The sequence below is a fragment of the Tamandua tetradactyla genome, chromosome 8 (genome assembly GCF_023851605.1).
Source record: "Tamandua tetradactyla isolate mTamTet1 chromosome 8, mTamTet1.pri, whole genome shotgun sequence".
NCBI lineage: Eukaryota > Metazoa > Chordata > Mammalia > Pilosa > Myrmecophagidae > Tamandua > Tamandua tetradactyla.
This window is the reverse complement of record NC_135334.1, coordinates 58,341,006-58,361,419: the sequence shown is the minus strand read 5'-3', so window position 1 is coordinate 58,361,419 and position 20,414 is coordinate 58,341,006. Positions and strand designations below refer to the sequence as shown.

The window sequence follows — 20,414 nt, the reverse complement described above, 5'->3', positions numbered from 1 at the left end:
CTCTCATCTATGGACATTTGATCTTTGATAAGGCAGTCAAGCCAACTCACCTGGGACAGAGCAGTCTCTTCAATAAATGGTGCCTAGAGAACTGGATATCCATATGCAAAAGAATGAAAGAAGACCCATCTCTCACACCCTATACAAAAGTTAACTCAAAATGGATCAAAGATCTAAACATTAGGTCTAAGACCATAAAACAGTTAGAGGAAAATGTTGGGAGATATCTTATGGATCTTACAACTGGAGGCGGTTTTATGGACCTTAAACCTAAAGCAAGAGCACTGAAGAAGGAAATAAATAAATGGGAACTCCTCAAAATTAAACACTTTTGTGCATCAAAGAACTTCATCAAGAAAGTAGAAAGACAGCCTTCACAATGGGAGACAATATTTGGAAATGATATATCAGATAAAGGTCTAGTATCCAGAATTTATAAAGAGATTGTTCATCTCAACAACAAAAAGACAGCCAACCCAATTACAAAATGGGAAAAAAGACTTGAACAGACACCTCTCAGAAGAGGAAATACGGATGGCCAAGAGGCACATGAAGAGATGCTCAATGTCCCTGGCCATTAGAGAAATGCAAATCAAAACCACAATGAGATATCATCTCACACCCACCAGAATGGCCATTATCAACAAAACAGAAAATGACAAGTGCTGGAGAGGATGCGGAGAAAGAGGCACACTTATCCACTGTTGGTGGGAATGTCAAAGGGTGCAACCACTGCGGAAGGCAGTTTGGCGGTTCCTCAAAAAGCTGAATATAGAATTGCCATACGACCCAGCAATACCATTGCTAGGTATCTACTCAAAGGACTTAAGGGCAAAGACACAAACGGACATTTGCACACCAATGTTTATAGCAGCATTATTTACAATTGCAAAGAGATGGAAACAGCCAAAATCTCCATCAACAGAAGAGTGGCTAAACAAACTGTGGTATATACATACGATGGAATATTATGCAGCTTTAAGACAAGATAAACTTATGAACCATGTAATAACATGGATGGACCTAGAGAATATTATGCTGAGTGAATCCAGCCAAAAACTAAAGGACAAATACTGTATGGTCCCACTGATGTGAACGGACATTCGAGAATAAACTTGAAATATGTCATTGGTAACAGAGTTCAGCAGGAGTTAGAAACAGGGTAAGACAATGGGTAATTGAAGCTGAAGGGATACAGACTGTGCAACAGGACTAGATACAAAAACTCAAAAATGGACAGCACAATAATACCTAATTGTAAAGTAATCATGTTAAAACACTGAATGAAGCTGCATCTGAGCTATAGGTTTTTGTTTTGTTTTGTTTTGTTTTGTTTTGATTTTACTATTATTACTTTTATTTTTTTCTCTATATTAACATTCTATATCTTTGTCGGTTATGTTGCTAGTTCTTCTAAACCAATGCAAATGTACTAAGAAATGATGATCATGCATCTATGTGATGATGTTAAGAATTAATGATTGCATATGTAGAATGGTATGATCTCTAAATGTTGGGTTAATTTCTTTTTTTCCGTTAATTAAAAAAAAAGAGAAGGGATAATTGGAGCTGAAGGGATACAGACTGTACAACGGGACTCGATATAAAAACTCAGAAATGGACAGCACAATACTACCCAATTGTAATGCAATTATGTTAAAACACTGAATGAAGCTGCATGTGAGGTATAGGTTTTTTGTTTTTGTTTTTTTTGTTTTTTTTTCTTTCTATTATTGGTTTAATTCTTATTCTGTTGTCTTTTTATTTCTTTTTCTAAATCGATGCAAATGTACTAAGAAATGATGAATATGCAACTATGTGATGTTATTAAGAATTACTGATTGTACATGTAGATTGGAATGATTTCTAATTGTTTTGTTAATTCTTTTTTAATTAATAAAAAATATATATATATAATGAAATTCAGAGAAAAAATAAAGGAGAGGAAGACTAAGATATAAGTTATTTTAAGGTGTGTAAAACATAAAGTATGTATAAATACCTTTGCTATAACTATCACAAAGGCGGAAAAAAGTTACTGATGATTCATTTACATTGTTTGTCCACTTTTACTCTCCAAGGCACAACAATTAAAAATGAATTAAAATGACCTAACTTGGTTTTGACAGCTTACAAGAAACTTCAATATAACTATAACCACTTAACTGCTTACAATCTTTGAAAAATGTTTCAAACAAGTCCAGCTATTATGCAAAGTAACATTTGATCAGCAAATGCATTTCAGATAAGGTTATCTTTGCTAATACTTTATAGAACAAAGCACAAAACAGTCAAAACAGAATGGCCATGGGACAGCAGAATAACAAAAGGCTTTCACAAATTCAGGCAACTTGCAACAAAAATCAAATAGTAAATTCAACTTGGTGTGCATGATTCAAGTTCTGATAGTAAAAAATGGAATCTGATTTCTTCCTTCTCTGAATCTTAGTTCTTTAGACCTATGCTATAGCACTAGACATACTATGTCCTTGTCTTATTTCTAAATCTAAACTTTCTCTGTCTCCCAAAATACCATGTACTGAGGGCAAGACTTATGTCTCTTGCTCATTTCTGAATCTTAAAACTTCAAGCATACTCAGCAAGTCCCAAACTTAAGTATAAGAAGTTATAACTGCTATATTTCCACTAATATTTTTCTTATATACCATTCCAGAAACTGTCTTGATAAACTATTCCATTCTTAAATATAGTAACTACTTCATCATGATAGCATCAATAATATTTTTAGATCCTAGAGTCTTAAGTTTTCAAAATTGAACTTGTCACAGTAATGCCCAAAGGTGCTTATACCTCTATCTATATATATACACACTCTGTAGAGCCCAGTAGTAACCAAGTTGTTTTGATTCTACCTCCTAACCCTCCAGCAAATCCATTCTCTCCATCCCAATGCCAAAGGCAGAGCCACAACCATAGTTCAAATTCCATTTATTTCTAACCTGAATAGTCTAAAAGAACGTTATCAACATAGAGGTACCACCTCTCCCAGAGGCATTTGGAAATTGGAGAGGGGGATTATCACATTGTCTGAGGTTTTATTCGCATTTAATATCAAGAATGAAGGAGACTGATGGATGGGGCAAGATGGTGGAAAAGTGAAGTGTGGAATTTAGTTCGTCTTCCAGAACTGCTAGCAAATAGCCAGGAACGGTACAGAACAACTACTGGGGGCACATCAGTGACTGGACACACAGCATACACTAATCTGGACCAGGTGGAACGGCTGAATCCCACACTGAATTAACTGTAAATCCCCCAAGCTGGCGCCCCTCCCCCAAGGGCACAGCAGGCTGGTTCCCAAGGGGAAAGAAAAGAGTACTTTACCCCTAGCAAGGGCGTAGCTCAACCAAGCTCCAAATACGGAATTCATTAAATTCTGACTGCTATAAACAGACCCCCAGCACAGGAAAACCTGGAATAACACTAAAGGAACTAGGAGTTTTTGCCCCCCTGGAGGGGTGGGGCACAGAGGCTTTTTGAGTTGGACAGCACAAAATACTGGGAAAGAGCTGGACCCCAAGAAAAGGGGGCACATAGAGCCTGGAGATACATAGTGCAATGTAGCAACACAAGCTTTTAATTGGTAAACCCAAGGAGCGGGTCCAGCTCTAAAAGCTCTGAAAAGGCTCTTTTTTTAGCTTTTTTAGCTTTTTTTTTTTTATTAACCTCTTAACAACAGCTCATTAGATAGAACTGCTAGCACTCTCAAGCTCCAGTACTGCCCCAGGCAAGGGAAGAACTAAGGCTTGTCTGAGAGACAAAGAAACTAGTTAGGTGAGAGGGGTTAATTCTCTAAAGGGCAAGTCTTCCCCAAGAAAAAACGGCGAGGCCCAGCTCAAGTAGAATCCCTCCTGCAAGGAATTCAGGCACCATGAACTAGAAAACAAAAGCAATTAAAACCCTCCTACGGTCTTATCTGTCTCAAACCACGCCCCTGGCAGGGAGAGGATGCTGAAATAAAAGGCACTACATCACCTGTCACATGTTAGGCAGGACAAGAAAAGCACAGGGCCGAGAAGCTTCATAGGAAAATCTGACAACCTGTTGGGTCCTACCCTCAGGGAAAACTGATGCTGGCTATCTCTCCTCCTGAGACATTGGGCTGTCTAATCTGGGAAAATCTGACTGGGGTTTATAATATCTGAGGGGCCCCTCCCCCAAAAAAGAAAAAGCTCCAAATAGACAGGGCAAGAAACAGAAAAACAAGAACTGAAAAATTCTATCAGTTAAACAGAACCTATGCTAAAGGTCTTAAATAAGTTGAACTGAATGTCAAACAACAGAGAACAAAGCCATCCAGCAAAAAAAAAAAAAAAATCCTAGATAAAAGAATGAAAACAACCTCCAGAATAAACTAAAGAAATAAAATGCTTACATGCCAGCAAAAAATAACAAGTCATACCAAAAAAATCGAAGATATGACCCACAGGAACAAACCAACACTTCAAATGAGATATAGGAGTTGAAACAACTAATTTAGGATGTTTGCACAGACACACAAAATCTCATAAAAAATCAAATCAATGAGTTGAAGGAGAATATAAAGAAGACATTGGGCTAACATAAAGAACTCAAAAGTTTGAAAAAACCAAATTGCAAATAGACTGTCCATACTAATAACTAACTAAATAAATAGTATATCAAACTGAAAAAAAAACAAACCAAATTGCAGGACTTAAGGGAATTAAAGGCACAATAGAAGAGATGGAAACAAAAAAAGTAAACCTACAGCAATAGATTTGAAGAGGCAGAAGAAAGGATTAGTGAACCAGAGGACTAGACATCTGACACACAAACACAACACGAACTGTCACTGCCTAACCTCAACGATATCCCCATAGCATACAGGACGACATACATTTAGTCCTTGTTAATAAGCTCCTTCTTGCATCTTAGCCACCAACACAGAACCACTTTTCAGTTTTTTGTATCTCAGGTTTCACACCAAAACTTTTCCAATTCTGCTTATTTTTCAAGGAGGATTTAATCTCCTCAAACTATGGCATCCTCCATAAAGTCACTGAATCTGGCACATAATTTTGACCATAGAATTATTCTATACGATAATAATTTACTTCCAAATCATTCTCTTCTACCAGACTGAGAGGCCTTTAATAAAAGCCTGCAAACATTTTTGTTAGTAATGTTCATACTCTTCCATCACAAGGGATAAGAAAACTGCTAGGATTAATTATTCAATTAGAGCCTAATTTTGAATGAAGCCAAAGCTATAGATTTCAGCTCTGCTACACTAATCTACTGCTAAAAACTCATCTTCCTTTAAAAAAAAAAAAGTTTTTAAAGGTGAGTTTTTCACAAAGGGAACCAAATGAGGGAACATATGTAGCTCAATCAAAATAAGTAGTTTTATGGGGGTGCAAGGGTAGGTCAGTGGTAGAATTCTCGCCTGCCATGCAGGAGACCTGGGTTTGATTCCCAGCCCAAGCACTTCTCAAACAAAGAAGCAAAGCAAACAAACAAAAATTCAACAAATGGTGCTGTAATAAAAGGATACTCACATGGAAAAAAAGAATGAAATGTGACCCCTGCCATATGACATACAAAAAAAAAAAAGAAAAAGGGTATAATAAAATAAGTAGTTGTGCCTATTTACTTTTTGGTACCCAAAAGACATCACATACCAAACCATAAGGTTTCATGAATCTTAACTTATGAAGTATATTAATTTTAGAATTTAAACTTGTAGGTAGAGTTTTGTGTAGATGACCAAAAGTACTCTCTCAAAACTACCTATATGTGAGAAAGTATACAGTCTGAGAGATAAGAAGGCCTACACTCCAGCCCACATCTGCCTCTAAATAGCTGCATGACCTTAGTAAAATCACAGCTTTTCTGGGCCTCAATTTCCTCACTGAAAAATGACTCAACTGGAGTAGATTATATACTTTGACAGCTAATAGTTCTAATAAATAGGTGAAATAATAAAAAATAACAGAGAAAGGGAAAAACAAAATACTCTGGCAAAAAGGGGAATATAAATTATTTGATTGCAGCCTAATGATCTAAACACAATGGCTCAGTTTATGCCAAAATTGAGATTTTAAAAAACAAGTACTGCTTCAATCATACCAACTGTTCATTATATAGATATATTCTACTTAACACTCCCCCTGCATCACTTTGCTTCAGCCACAGCTTGCAAAGCCTCCATATCAAGCACTCAGGTGCTTGTTGCTGTTCCCTCTGTTTACAATACTTTTCTCTCAGATATCTATGCTGCTAGATCTGAGAAGGAAGTGAGGAATCATTGTTCAAATGTCACCTTACCAGTTGAGATGCCCTGAATATATAAAATAACAAAGTCTTAGGGCACTCCTTCACCTCCAAACTCTTACCACCCTTATTCTGCTTTATTTCTCCCTAAAGCACATCTAACTCATCTTAATCTGTTTAAAATCTTTGTCTCCTAATTAAAACAATTCCTTGTGGGCAGAGCTCTACTTTGTTCTCTGCTGTCTCCAAAGGCCTAGAATGGTGTCTTGGCATGTAGTGGTCACTTACATTTTTAAATGAATTAATATTCATTTTAGTACACATATGAACAGTCCCAATATGACTTTTTTTTAACTTTCAACCATTTATTCATTCTCTCCAAAGGGAGAGATGTTTATTTAGTGCAAAATTTATATTTTGGGTAGCACATTATCAATTTAACTTGTATGGTCAGTTTACTTGAACACCATAATGACATGGAATCTTTAATAAGGCATGAAATCTTGTTGGTTCATACAGGTTAGTGTGATGCCCTGATATATCCCAGAGTAATTTGGGCAGAGAATAAAAAAGTATTTGCAAAGTCTTCTTGAGGCACTGGGGAGAAAGTAGGAAATATTCAACTTTCCCACCTGGGGAATTCCTGATATTCTTACAAGCATTGGGGACAACCAATAGGTTGAGTCCTCGATCAAACTAAACCTACTTAAAGCTATGCCTAAGAGTCACCCCCAGAGAACTTCTTTTGTTGCTCAGATGTAGCCCCTCTAAGTCAATTTGGCAAGTGAACTCACTGCCCTGCATCCTATGTGAGACATGACTACCAGGAGTATAAATCTCCCTGGCCACACATGGCCTGACTCCCAGGAATGAGCCCAGACCTGGCATCATGGGAATGAGAAAGCCTTCTTGACCAAAAGAGGGAAAGAGAGAAATGAGACAAAACAAAGTGTCAGTGGATGAGAAATTTCAGTGTCAAGAGGTTATCCTGAAGGTTATTCTTATGCAGTACATAGATTTCCCTTTTTAGTTTATAGTATTTTGGAGTGGTTAGAGGGAAGTACCTGAAGCTGTTGAGCTGTGTTCCAGTAGCCTTGATTCTTGAAGACTGCATAACTATATAGCTTTTTACAATGTGACTACATGATTGTGAAACTTTATGTGTGATGCTCTTTTTATCCAGGGTATGGACAGATGAGTAAAAAAAAAAAAAAAGGATAAAAAATAAATAATAGGGGGAAAAATAATAATAGGAGGATAAGGTATAAAATAAATTAGGCAAATTGAAATACTAATGATCAATGAGAGGGAGGGGTAAGTGGTATGGCATGTATTGTTTTTTTCCTTTTATTTATTTTTCTAGAGTGATGCAAAATGTTCTAAAAATGATCATGGTGACGAATACACAACTATGTAATGATATTGTGAGCCACTGATTGTACACCAGGTGTTCTAGCTTGCTAGCTGCTGGAATGCAATATACCAGAAACGGAATGGCTTTTAAAACGGGGAATTTAATGAGTTACTAGTTTACAGTTCTAAGGCCAAAAAAATGTCCCAATTAAAACAAGTCTATAGAAATGTCCAATCAAAGGCATCCAGGAAAAGAAACTGTGGTTCAAGAAGGCTGATGAAGTTCAGGGTCTCTCTCTCTCTCTCAAGTGAGGAGGTACATGGTGAACACAGTCACAGTTTCTCTCTCAGCTGGAAGGGCACATGATGAGCAAGGCATCATCTGCTAGCTTTCTCTCCTGGCTTCCTGTTTCCTGAAGCTCCCCGGGAGGCGTTTTCCTTCTTCATCTCCAAAGGTAACTGGCTGGTGGACTCTGCTTCATGGTGCTGCTCTCTCTCTGAATCTCTCATTCTCCAAAGTATTTCCTCTTTTATAGAACTCCAGTAAACCAATCAAGACCCACCCCCAAATGGGTGGAGACATGTCATCCCCTAATCCACTTTAATAACTACTCTTGACTAAATCACATCATCCAGGGAGATGATCTTATTACAGTTTCAAACATACAGTATTGAATAGAGATTATTCTACCTTTACAAAATGATATTTTGTTTAAAACATGGCTTTTCTAGGGGGCATACTTCCTTTCAAACCAGCACACCAGGTATGGACTGTATGTGTGTGAAGGTGTGTCAATAAGTACATTAATAAGTTAATATTAAATAATAAATATACACTGGGCTTTTGGGGGAGGAAAAAAAATACACCTCCAAGTCTTACAATGTGTCCAGCACAGTATTAGGCACTGATGACAGGAGGTAACTAAGGCCATTTTGTGCCTTTTAAACATTTGTTATTGTGAAATATAATACACAAACAAAAAGTGATAAATTTCAAATTATATTTTAACAAGTGTTATAAAACAAATTTCAAACTATGATATGGGTGATATGGATTACAGTTCCACAATTTCCAGTATTTCCTTCTAGCTGCTCTAAGACACTGGAGACCAAAACAAATTATCAATATAATGCTTTAGCAGTCATACTCATTTGTTAAATCCTATCTTCTCTATTGCAACTCTTCCTCCTCCTTTGCTCCTTCTCCCCATCTTTAGGGATATATGGGCAATGACTGTTTTAACTTCATTTTGAAAAGGGATGTCTATATTTGGGGCTTATCTGGCTTAGCAATCATCCGGAAGACTTAGCTCTCAGAAAAAATAAACTTAGTGAGTGAAACTTTTAGAGTCTCAGATAGAGCCCTGGGTATTCTTTATGGTTCATGGGAAGACTGTTGGTGAGACTTGGCATACCTTGGCAATTAGCAATATCTCACTGAAGCTTGCATAAGAATAACCTCCAGAATAACCTCTCAGCACTACCTGAGCTTTTTCAGCCACTGATATCTTACTTAGTTACATTCCTTTTCCCACTTTTTGTCAGGCAGGCATTATTAATCCCACAGTGCTAGGGCCAGGTTCATCTCTGGAAGTCATGTCCCACATTGCCAGGGAGACTATACCCCTACATGTCACGTCCCATGTAGTAGGGAGGATAATGATTTTACTTGCAGAGTTGGGCTTAGAGAGAGAACACATCTGAGAAATAAAAGAAGTTCTCTGTGGCACTGTGGGATTGAGAAAAACTTCTTGACCAAAAGGGGTAAGAGAAATGAAACTAAAATTTCAGTGGCTGAGAGATTTCAAATAGAATTGAGGTCATTCTGGACATTATTTTATGCAATGTACAGATAACCCTTTTCAGTTTTGGGGATACTGGAGTAGGAAATACCTGAAATTGCTGAACTGTAATTCAATACCCTTGATTCTGGAAGATGACTGAATAATTATAGAAATTTTAAGGTGTGAAGAGTAACTGTGAAAAATTTGTCACTGACACTCCTTTCATCCAGTGTTAACAGATGAGTAAGGGGGAAAAAAAAAGACTAAACAAATAATGGGGGGTGAGGGAGGTATGTTCTGGATGTTCTTTTTTAACTTTTTTTTTTACTTTTATTCTTTTTATTTTTTGGAGCAATGAAAATGTTCAAAAAATCAACTGTGATGACAAATGTATATGACAATTGTGAACCATTTATTGTACAATCCGGATGATTATCTGGTATGTGAATATATATCAATAAATTACATTTAAAAAAAAAAGGTTCTCTGGAAGTAACTCTTAGGCATAATTACAGATAGGCTCAGCTTCTCCATTACAGAAATAAGTTTCCTAAGAGCAAGCCTTAAGATGAAGGGCTTGGCCTATTAACTTGGGAATCCCTAATGTTTGAGAGAATTATCAAGGATTTCCCAGGTGGGAAAGTTTAATAGTTCTGTATTTTTTCTATAGTCCCTCAAAGGACTTTGCCAATACTTTTCAATTAATTGCCCAATATACTCTGGAATGTATACAGGCATTACATTAATCTATACAGAATTGCAAGACCTTGTCCCCAGTTCTAGCTTCCATGTGTTTAGGTTGTTTAACTGAACTGGCCAGACAGGTTAAGTTAAATTGTGTGCTTCAAAAAATTAAGGATTTGGACAAAATAAACCTCTGTTCCTTTGGTCTCATACAGTAAGTGAAGTTCTAAAAACAAACACAATACTCTGTACTGTGATTTACCTTAGTCCCAACCAGATCTTTGTTCTTATCTCTAATTGAAGCCTGATCTCATTTTTGCTTCTTAAACAGTTGCTATATAGAAATACCAATTTTCAGAGCTGCAGAACTCCAGGTCTGAATCTTAGGTGTCACACCAGTATTCAAAATTTCAGGAAAATACCAGGTTATACACATATAGCACATACCTCAGAATTTAGAAATAACACTTAAAGCTCAGGAATAAATGTGACTGCTGCAAGAGCTTACAATCTAGGCCCCAATTTTCTTATAAGAATTTTAAAAAAGAGACCATAAAATATTTGTCCTTCTATTTCTGGCTTATTTTGCTCAACATAACATCTCCTCATGGCTCATTTGCCTTGCTGCATGCCTCCTGACTTCATTTCTTTCTGTAGCCATGCAATATTTCATCACATGTATACACCACATTCCACCCTTCTGCTTCTCAATGTACCCCTTCCGCCACATCCATCCATTGGTTATCATGAGTAATGCTGCCATAAACATCAGTGCATAAATGTCTATTTGAGTCCAAGCTTTCAGTTCTTTTGAGAATAATTCCACTAACAGGACTGCCTAATCATATGACGGCCCTACATTTAGCCTCCTGTGGATCCACTGCATTGCCCTCCAGAGGGGATGCCCCATTCTGCTAAACAAAATGCCATCATTTTTATTATTTAATATGCCCCTCCAGAGAAAAAAAATGGAATTATTAAACTTTACCAAAAGGGAAACCCCTGATACAGTTTCAAACATTAGGGACAACTCTGCAAGTGAAATCATTGTCTGCCCCGCTTCATGGGACATGACATCCAGGGATGAAAGACTCGCTGGCAGTGTGGGAAAAGACTCACAGGGATGAGTTCGGCCCTGGCATCAAGGGATCAACAATGCCAGCCTGACCAAAATGTGGAAAAGAAGTGTAACAAGGTATCAGTGGCTGGGAGAGTTCAAATAGACTCAAGAAGCTACCTTGGAGGTCACTCTTAACACAAACTTCAGTTAGACATTGCTACCTATCATAACTTGCCAAACCCCAACCAAAATGATTCTACCCAATCCTAAAGAACACCTAGGGCAATACAGTAGATTCTACAAAGGTTCCATGCACTAGGGTAACTTTACAGAAACCTACAACCTTCAGATGGGTCCTTGGAACAGGCAAGTCCTGAAATCTAAAGGGCCCAGCCTCTCCAGAACATCAACTAGCTCCATCTCCCTACACCATATTATTGACAGCCCCTTCCAATATGAAAAAGTTAGAATGGGAACTCAGGATCTGACAAAATGGCCGGGCTGCCCCACAGGATTATCAAGGAAACCCAGCATTTGCTGGCAGAACCAGTTCCCGGTATTAAAGCAGAACCAGATGAGAGCAACGCCCATTATTTTCACGTGGTCACTGCTGGCCCCCAAGATTCCCCCTTTGAGGGAGGGACTTTTAAACTTGAACTATTCCTTCCAGAGGAATACCCAATGGCAGCCCCTAAAGTACGTTTCATGACCAAAATTTATCACCCTAATGTAGACAAGTTGGGAAGAATATGTTTAGATATTTTGAAAGATAAGTGGTTCCCAGCACTGCAGATCCGCACAGTTCTGCTATGGATCCAGGCTTTGTTAAGTGCTCCCAATCCAGATGATCCATTAGCAAATGATGTAGCGGAGCAATGGAAGACCAACGAAGCCCAAGCCATAGAAACAGCTAGAGCATGGACTAGGCTATATGCCATGAATAATATTTAAATCGATCTGATCATCAAGTGTGCATCACTTCTCCTGTTCTGCCAAGACTTCTTTCTTTTTTGTTTGCATTTAATGGACACAGTCTTAGAAACATTACAGAATAAAAGCCCAGACATCTTCAGTTCTTTGGTGATTAAAGGCACATTAGCAAATCTATGTCTTGTCCTGATTCACTGTTGTAAAGCATGAGCAGAGGCTAGCAGTAACATCTGGATTGTTGCGAAACGTTTAAAAGCAGTGGTCCCTCTCCTGCTTTTATTCTTTCCCCCATCATGGTTTAATTATAAAGTACTGTGAATGAAGGTAGTTGTCAGGGTTAGTTGCAGGGGTGTGGGTGTTTTTCTTTATTTTTATTTTTGAGGAGGGAGATAGTTTTATTATTTTATAAGTTCCTTCCCCCCACCCCACGCCTTTTGTGGTGATCTAATTAAATGTGTTGGTTAAAAGCAGCTAACCAGTTGTTCTTTAGAATATACCCTCTAGCCAAGTCTAACTTTATTTAGACGCTGTAGATGGACAAGCTTGATTGTTTGAACCAAAATGGGAACATTAAACAAACATCACAGTCCTCACTAATAACATTGTGACTCTGCTGTCAAGTACAGAATCCTCCCTTCAAAAACGAAGCTTGTCACCATTTTGTATGGCTTGTCTGGAAACTTCTGTAAATCTTATGTTTTAGTAAAATATTTTTTGTTATTCTAAAAAAAAAAAAAAAAAAAAAGTTAGAACAGCCATAGCCCAAATACCCCTAAAAGAGTAGGAGAGAGGGAGGGCCATGGTAGCTCAGCAGGTAGAGTTCTCATCTGCCATGCCAGAGACCCAGGTTCGATTTCCAGTGCCTGATCATGTAAACAATAAAGAGTAGGATAGAAAGATCAAAGATGATGGTGGAGTTATACAGAAAAGGCAGAGTTTAACAAATGAGTATGATTGCTGAATCATTAGGCTGATATTTCTTTTAGTCTCTAGTATCTAAAAGTCTCAGAGCAGCTAGGACTAAAAACCTAAATTGTGGAATTGTAACCCATACCAAACAATGAAATCTGTTCTACAACTAATTGCTGCCTGTGCTTTGAAATCTGTTATTATTTTTCACAAAAAAGAAAAAAAAGGTGACTGCGTGATAAAAATATATATATTTATTCCTCCTAGCCTCCTATATTCCGAAGCAGCTAGAAGGAAAAATCTGAGATGATGGTATGGTAGCCCTTGACAAACTCTGGGATCTGTCCTGTAACTACTTGTTGAAGAGTGCTTTGAAAACGATTGCTTTTTTCTTTCTTTGCTTTGTATATATGTTATACAGTTTAAAAAGTTAAAAAAAAAACAAAAAAATGCCCCTCCAACAAACACTATCTAACGTGGATAAGGAGATGTTAGCTGCATTTACATAATGTAAGTCCTAAATTTCTAACTAATTTAAAACAAAACAATAAAACAGTTAAATGAGAAAGAGCGTTTTTGTATTCAGATGAAATTTTTCATCAAAGCACAAAAAATCTGTATCCTCAACTGGATGGCTTCATTAATCTGACAGCCATATTCCTAGTTGCAGACCACCAACCCATATAGATCACCACAGGTAGAGTTCATTAACTTTAGAAACTTAATGCTAAACTAAAACTGAATTTAGGTTTCAGTTCTTTAGCAAGTTAGGCAACCTAGCCAGTGGCATACATTACTCGCAGAATGCCGAGTCCTCCAATTCACATCTAAACAGACAACTATGCTGCTATCCAAGTATGGTAGTTAGGTTCAGGTGCCAACTTGGCCAGCTTAAGGCACCTAGTTCTGTTGCTGTGGACATGAGCCAAGACGTGAACCTCATTTGTTGCTCATTACATCTGCAGTTGGCTAGGAGGTGTGCCTGCTGCAATGAATGATGTTTAATTGGCTGGTGCTTAAATGAGAGAGCTCAACGTAGCACAGCCTAAGCAGCTTGGCATATCTCATCTCAGCACTCCAGCTCAAAGCCCAGGCCTTTGGAGATGCAGAAAGGAATAACCCCAGGGAAAGCTTTTGGAATCCAGAGGCCTGGAGCGAGGGCTAGCAGAGAGCACCCTGTGCCTTCCCATGTAAGAAAGAACCTCAGCTGAAAGTTGGCTGCCTTTCCTCTGAAGAACTGAAATCAATCCCCTTTTATTAAAAGCTAATCCGTCTCTGGTGTGTTGCATTCCGGCAGCTAGCAAACTAGAACACCAAGTCAGATTTTTAAATAAATGAACTAAAAACAGTATTAGTTTAAAAGGGTCACTCTGAAAGATACTAATTTGCAACTACCTTCAGAATCTACTTCAGTCATATAAAACTGTTTGACTTCTTCAGTCATCTAGGAAATTGGAGCTACACTCAACTTGGAAGGCAAATTAAGTGGTTAATTAAATGTTACTTCTGATCAGATCTTTGAAATTTTTCCTGAGTGGGAGGAATACAAAGAAAAAGAAATATTCACCAAGAAGCAGTAACTAGAGGATAAAAAAAACAGTTCCTCAATTTTCTTTATACAAAGTATCAGCAACTTTTTTATTAATTTTTTTTTAAATACCCAAAAACACCAAACGCAAACATTCATTACTTTTGATCATTCCATTCTACACATATAATCAGTAATTCACAATATCATCACATAGTTGCATATTCATCATCATGATCATTTCTTGGAACATAGCAACATTTTTTATACAGTAAAACCATGAAAGTATATAGAAAATATGCAAATTGAAATCAAAGTTAAAGCCAAAAGGAATAATTACACACACACGTACTTTTGTCCTATAAAAACTGGGAACTGGAAAACCCAATAAATAGTTTTTGCTTTCCTACTTCATAAGACCTTTTGTATAAGGGGTCATGAAGCTGGGTTTAAATTAAGATGTAACCATTACATCTTTAAAGTTTGTGGAGTCCTATTTCTTTAAAGTTTGTGGAGTCCTATGTGAGAAACACAATGTTGTATTTTTACACAATTTCCACTAGAATTAAAGTTAAAAACCTGCTCTTCGCAGATTAAGTCATACCTTAAGAAATAATCTAACCAACATGCTAACTGGACTTTAGTAAAAACAGAGGAGAGAAAAAAAATGACAAAATTAAAAAAAAAAAAAGGAAAGACTCTTAAACACAGAGCATGGAATGCTCAAAACAATCTGACAAGGATTGAGCTAATTTGAAAAAAGGGGAGAAGGGACATTCAAGGTATTAAAAAGAAACAACATGGAAGGAACTCAAGTGTCTGTCAAAAACTGAATGGATAAACAAATTGTGGCATATACATACAATGAAATATGGAAATGAAATTCTGATGCAATGGCATCATTGGAGACATCATGTTGAGTTAAATAAGCCAGACACAAAAAGACAAACGTTGTATTGTTGAACTCACTTAAATCAAACACCTAGAATAAGTAAATTCACACAGATAGAAAGCAGATTATAGGTTACCAGGAGCCAGGAGGTAAAAATAATGGGGAATTGTTTAATGAGTACAGAGTTTTTGTTTAAGGTGATGAAAAGGTTTGAATAACGAACATTGGTGATAGTAGGGCAATATTGTAGAAATAATTAATACCACTGAATTGTACACTTAAAAGTTGTTAAAATCAGAAATTCTGAGTTGCTTATACATTACTACAAAAAAGGTTTAAAAAAAAAAATGATGAGACCTAGACAGATGTGATAAAAGTTACAGGAAGCTGAGGGACCTAACTTAAACAATGTAAATGGACATGCCCAATAACAGCAGTTAATTAAATGACAGTACAGTTTGACAATGAAATACTCTGAAGCCAAAAAATGCATGCCAAAGGAAAAAAAGAAAAAGAAACCAACAGAGGAAGTACAGTGTATTAAATCCAAAGCCATGTTAAGAACAATATACAATGATTCCAAGTTTTAAAAATTTTTGTTAGTATAATGTTAGTATCTACTGTATTTGTCCAAATTCAGTGATTTGTTATTTAGCCACTAAGCTATATATGAAGAGTTAGTCAAAACCAATTATAAATCTCAGTTAAGTATAGCTCATATTATCAACAACAGTGATGATTTCCTCAAGGATGTGATGAAAAGGTAGTAGAAGCAGAGTTGCATGTCATGATAACAGGGTATCTGGTGGCCTGTGTTCCAGAGGTAGGTCAATATATTGAACTGGAATTCAATCTTTGGAAGACAACTGTGCTGGTTTGAAAACAAGTATGCCCCCTAGAAAAGCCATGTTTTAATCAAAATTCATTTCATAAAGGTAGAATAATCCCTATTCAATACTGTATGTTTGAAATTGTACTCAGATCATCTCCCTGGATGATGTGATTTAGTCAAGAGTGGTTAAACTGGATTAGGTGATGACATGTCTCCACCCATTTGGGTGAGTCTTGATTGGTTTACTGGAGTCCTATAAAAGGAAAATTTTGGAGAATGGGAGATTCAGAGAGCAGAGTATGCTGCAGCACCACAAAGCAGAGTCCACGACCCAGTGACCTTTGGAAATGGAGAAGGAAAATGCCTCCCGGGGAACTTCATGAAAACAGAAGCCAGAAGAGAAAGCTAGCAGATGACACTGCGTTCGCCATGTGCCGTTACAGCTGAGAGAGAAGCCCTGACTGTGTTCGCCATGCGCCTTCTCACTTGAGAGAGAAACTCTGAACTTTATCGGCCTTCTTGAACCAAGGTATCTTTCCCTGGATGCCTTGGATTGGACATTTCTATAGACTTGTTTTAATTGGGACATTTTCTCGGCCTTAGAACTGTAAACTAGCAACTCATTAAATTCCCCCTTTTAAAAGCCATTCCATTTCTGGTACATTGCGTTCTGGCAGCTAGCAAACTAGAACAACAACCCAAAGGAATCCCCAGACCCATAATAGTCAAGTACCATCTTACTTTTAAAAAGTTTCAGCTGCAGCAAAAACCAGACTGTCAACACAACTAGATATGTTATTTCTGTCACTTGGTTCTCCGCAAAAAGAATGGACTAAAGACCCGCATGTGTGAAAACTGAAAAATGATAATTCTATAACTTGTACCAGTACATAACCTGGCTATTGAACAATAAACATTTTTCCTTTTTAACTGATTAATTTTATTAATCACCACATATAAGCAGAAATTTTTTCCTCTAAAAACTATCCAACAGAAAGGTTTTCTTAGGTTTTTACAATTTCTCTCTTTACCTGGCGCTCTCTCTATTTTAAAAAGTTATTTTTGAAGATACAATAATCTGAAAAGACCTAAAACAATGCTAGTTTCAAGTTCTTATGGCGTTCATCTGAATAAATCAATTTCAAAAGAAATAAAAAATTTCAAATTTAACAACTGTCAGACTGGGTGTCTTTAGAACACTTTAGAAAGCAACAGAATTTTAAAATTACACTATAAAGATCAGGAAAATACATGAAGAATGGAAGAAAGAACTGTTGTAGTGTTACAGGAATGGATACATTCTATCATTGTCTCTGCAACTGCCTCCTCACCCACAAATCTGTTATACATAAATAAAATCTTACCACAAAAGCAGAAAGTTTAAATCATTAAAACGTTCTATACAAAATATTCTAGGAAGACTCTCAGAATTCATTACCACTGACATATTTTTAAGTGAATGGGTTGTTACTTCCTTCTCTTTCTTCATTATCAAAATGTTTTAACCTACTGTGTAAATATTCTTAAAACAAGAAATGTTGAAAGCCTAGAGCTACTGCTTGTTGTTCTGACATATTTTGCATTCCTACCACCAGATGTCAGACTGTACAAAGAAACAATAGGACCCTGACAAGAACAAAGATAGGCTCAATTCAACTCAGTATCATCCATAAACTGCGTAATTTTCAGATTGTTTAGGACTCCATTTTAATAGTCCAATGCAGTGATTTCCAAACTTAGACACTCTAGTTCCATCCCAGATTCCAAATAAGAATCTCAGGAATGAGGAGAACCATATTTTGGTAAGCACTACCTCAAAGGGTAACTATAATTTCCTTTGTTAAATTTTATTTTATTTTTATTTATTTATTTTTGTCATGGGCAAACACTAGGAATTGAAGCGGGGTCTCCAGCATGGCAGGTGAGAATTCTGCCACTGAGCCACCGTTGTACTGCCCTATGTTAATTTTTAATTCATCAGGAAACAGAAGATGATACCAAAAAGTTAGTGGAATACAAATTAATGGAATAAAACTCATCACTTAATTCAAGAATGAAAAGAAATATTTATTTAAAATGAATAAAACAAAATGAGAGTATTACAGTGCTCCAATATCAAAACTACATGCGGATGGTATAAATGCAAGGTGCTCTCCTTCCCTTCTTTAAAGATCTGAAGTTTCAGAATAACAAACCCACCTGTGGGAAAGAAAGCATAAATATCAGACAATTGAAGAGCAAATGCCAAAATTTTAAATTTTCTTTTGTATAACATTCTAAGAACTTTTTAAATAGTTCATCTGCCTCATTAAGGAGATATAACTAGAATTTAAGAAGAATTTCACACTGTATCAGAAACATACAAAATCCAACTTCCTAAGAAAAATGGAAGATTAACTAACAATACATTCTGAGTACTATACTTACCTCTACCAATGCTGTAAACCGCAACAGTCCAGGAAAGAAAAAGAGAATTCTCCTTTCATTCAAAATAGAACGGGAAAAAGGAACCACTGCTTGAGAGGTTCTTTAAGTGCAGAAGAGAGTTCTATATAGAGAAAAATATTTGGTAAGGTTAAAGAAATTGGGGTTATATCTGAACAAAAGTACGTTGAAGTAGGGGGTGGGTTTTCTCTTTCTGGGATAGGTTTTCTCTTTCCGGGATAAGACGGCATCATCCATGCTGCTCCTGACTGCCCGTGGATCAGAAGAAGTCTGTTTGGTGAACGGTCCCCACATTTTACACAAAGCACAGTGTTTCCAAGCCTCTAAAGATGACACAACTTTATGTTATGAAAACTGGGACATGTTTGAAATCTTTCATTCTGAAAAAAATGCAAAACTGATGTCCATCCTGGTCAGAAGATGACACCATTTGTGCCTGAAATGTTAACAATGAAGTTCACTTCTTTGAAAAAAACAATTTTAGTACAATTGCAAATAAACTGCATTTGCAAAAAATTAATGATTTTGTGTTGTCACCTGGACCCCAACCATAGAAGGTGGCTGTTTATGTTCCAGGAAGTAAGGGTGAACTTTTACTTGTTAGATTATATCAGTACCCCAACTTTGGTGGACCTCATGCAGCTTTAGCCATCAAAAGTTTCTTTAAGGCTGATAAGGATACAATGCTTTGGAATAAAAAAGCAAAAACCGGTCCCATTTATGATGTAGTTTGGAACGCTATTTCTACTGAGTTTTGTGCTGTTTATGGTTTCATGCCTGCCAAAGTGACAGTTTTCAACTTGAAATGTGGTCCTGTGTTTGATTTTGGAACTGGTCCTCATAATGCAGCCTTCTATAACCCTCAGGAACATATATTAGTACTAGCTGGATTTGGAAATCTGAAGGGACAAATGCAAGTGTGGGATGTTAAAAATTACAAACTGGGCGGGCAATGATGACCCTGTGGCAAAGTTCTCACCTGGCATGCCATAGACCTGGGTTCATTTCCTGGTGTATGCCCATGTGAAAAAAAACAACAAAACCTACAAATTTATTTCCAAACCAGTGGCCTCTGATTCTACATATTTTGCTTGGTGTCCAGACAGTGAGCATATATTGACTGCCATATGTGCTCCTAGGTTAATAATGGGTACAAAATTTGGCATTATGCTGGCTCTATCTTGCACAAATATGATTTGCCATTAAATGCAGAAATTTGGCAGGTTTCTTTGCCAGCCATTTTTGGATAGAATATTTCCAGCAAAAACAATAACTTACCAAGCCAATCTAAGTGAAGTACTCAGTGAGGAACCTAAAGTTAAAATAACTTATAGACCCCCAGCTTTAGGAAGTAAACCAATTACTAATTCCAAACTGCATGAGGATGAACCACCTCAGAATATCAAAACCACAACAAGGAAATGACAAGCCATTATCAAAAACAGCCCTTAACTGAGCCCCCAATCTTGGGGTTTGTTCATATGAAACTTAACACCACAAAGGATAGGTTAAGCCTACTTGAAATTAGGCCTAAGAGTCACCCCCAGAGAACCTCTTTTGTTGCTCAGATGTGGCCTCTCTCTCTGCAGCCAACACAAACTCACTGCCCTCCCCCTCTCTAAGTGGGACGTCTCCCAGGAGTGTGGACCTTCCTGGCAATGTGGGACAGAAATCCTAGAATAAGATGGGACTCAGCATCAAGGGATTGAGAAAACTCCTAGAATGAGCTGAGATTCAGCATC

General features: G+C 37.1%; 1 protein-coding gene and 2 pseudogenes across 12 annotated transcripts in view; 2 read left to right on the top strand and 1 right to left on the bottom strand.

The window, feature by feature from the left end:
• Window positions 1-20,414, bottom strand: part of PICALM (phosphatidylinositol binding clathrin assembly protein) — a 175,392-nt gene that overhangs the window by 134,219 nt on the left and 20,759 nt on the right. The gene's annotated exons all lie outside the window — the stretch shown is intronic.
• LOC143644412 (ubiquitin-conjugating enzyme E2 N pseudogene) lies at window positions 11,617-12,203 on the top strand (annotated as a pseudogene).
• Window positions 19,002-19,628, top strand: LOC143643890 (eukaryotic translation initiation factor 2A pseudogene; annotated as a pseudogene).